Source organism: Loa loa, assembly GCF_000183805.2.
Source record: "Loa loa unplaced genomic scaffold supercont3.191, whole genome shotgun sequence".
Taxonomy (NCBI): domain Eukaryota; kingdom Metazoa; phylum Nematoda; class Chromadorea; order Rhabditida; family Onchocercidae; genus Loa; species Loa loa.
Genome location: NW_018108371.1, coordinates 1 through 2,472, shown reverse-complemented (window position 1 = coordinate 2,472; position 2,472 = coordinate 1).

Here is a 2,472-nt window from a genome sequence, read left to right as displayed (position 1 = left end):
GGAAAATAAATCGGGAAGTGATAATATAGCAGCGGAAAATAAATCGGGAAGTGATAATATAGCAGCGGAAAATAAATCGGGAAGTGATAATATAGCAGCGGAAAATAAAACAATCGGGAAGTGATAATATAGCAGCGGAAAATAAATCGGGAAGTGATAATACAGCAGCGGAAAATAATGGGAGGTGATAATATAGCAGCGGAAAATAAAACAATCGGGAAGTGATAACACAGCAGCGGAAAATAAAACAAGCGGGAAGTGATAATATAGCAGCGGAAAATAATGGGAGGTGATAATATAGCAGCGGAAAATAAAACAATCGGGAAGTGATAATATAGCAGCGGAAAATAACGGGAGGTGATAATATAGCAGCGGAAAATAAAACGATCGGGAGGTAATAATATAGCAGCGGAAAATAAAACGATCGGGAGGTAATAATATAGCAGCGGAAAATAAAACAATTGGGAAGTGATAATATAGCAGCGGAAAATAAATCGGGAAGTGATAATGTAACAGCGGAAGAATGAGGTACCATGAGTATGATAAAGATTATGCAATTATTTCATCTATTAGCCGTATTTTTTCACAACAAGTAGTCATAAGTACTATATATTGATGATACATAAGGAACTTGCTAACAATATTTGTTTCACAAAAAATGGCGAAAGATAGGATAAGATAGGAAGAAGGAAATATAAATGATAAAAGAAAATCTTATTTGAAATTTGATGAAAGGACTAAATTTCGTCATCTTTTCAGTTTCAAAATCGATTTGCTTATTTCACTTCCTCGAATTTCAGCGATGCGAAAGATGCAATGAAATTGATGGCAATTGTGTTATTATTTGATAAAGAAAGATAAGTTAAACTGACATTGCTTAAAGTATTTCGAAAGAAAAGTAAACAAACATTTGCATTTTTATAAAATTTGTCCAACTTAATCAATTACTTACATATTTCAGTATTAATTACTTAATTTAAATGATGGATAGATGAAGAAAAATGAGCAAAAGTACAATGTTGACAAATGAATAATTTTATAAAATTAAAATGTTTTATTTTTTTTTCAATTCATTTTTCCTTCTTTCTCTCTTTTGTTGTTCTTTCCCACCAAATTATCTCCCGGTATTTCTCACCTGTAATAAGCAATGCGGACAGTATCACTTAGTAATTCTGCTATTAAAGAAAGATAGAATATTCAAAAGTATTGATATATAACAATAATGTTTCTCTTTCCTTCAAAGAAGAAAAATGGTAATAAAAAATTGGAATTGATTGAAAATTAATACAATTCAGGTTGTCATCAATGCTATTATTTATAATTTTTATTGAAATTTTATAAAATAAAATTTAAAAGTATTCAATGGCAGCGTTTTTTTTGAAATTTTCAAAGATTTTCTTTATGTTTTGTGGTTTTGTTTTTCGTAATTATCAACAAAAGAATTCAAAATAAATTGATAGTCGAAGGACAATTTATTGGTAGGAAAAATTACTTTTCCAAAGAGGATTGACAACTATGTGAATTCAACAACTGAGATAGATTTATTTCAAATTATATTTTTAAACTTTCGTTCGGATAATTTCAAATTCTATTTTAAATTATCTGTTGCTTGATTCATACCTCTTAAATTCAAAAAAGGAATTTGAAAATTTTTTTTTATTATTGAAATTATTGTGTTCTATTGCGTGCTTTCCCCGATATCACTTTATAATGCCAAAATTAGTACAATTTCCTGTTTTATCCTACGGAATTTTTCATTCATTTTTGTCATTTTCCTTCTCAAAAAAAAAAAGAGAAAATTGGAGAGTTAAAACTTTTTTTCATTTTTTCGAAATATTTAAATTTTTGTTTTTTATGAAGGGAAAAAGCTTGAAAATTTGTGACATTACTATTTATTATTGTCAATTTCCTTTCAAATTTAAAAAATGTCTGTCAAAGAGAAAAGAATGTAAAATGCAACGATAAAAAAAGTGCAATATTTGAAGGATTATTTCCTTTTTTTTTCGAAGTTATTTGCATCGCAAACAGAAATTCTAACTTCTTCATTAAAATCAAAAGATACTAATAAAGTATGTGATTTATTCATTCTTTAATTAAGCTATTCAGTAATTTTTTTTTTTTAAGCTATAGCACGTTTGATTAGCTTATTATTAAAAATTAATGCAATTTTTCAAAGAACAAATCTTTGATAATGATGAAAATAGCACTGCTTAGCTTTATAAAATTTCATTTTTTTTTTAAAAAAAAAAGGGATTTAAATGGGATCTTAATGAATCATCATATTATCATTATTTATATACCAAAATAAGCGTTACAAAAATTTTGAAAAAAATCAAATGAGTAGTTACATTAATGAATCATTGTTAATATTTGTTTGAAAAAAAAAGGAAGAAGTTTTGATTTTTGATCTTTTAAAAGAAAAAAATTTTTTTGGCAATTATTTGAATAATACAAAAAAAAAAAAACGAAATT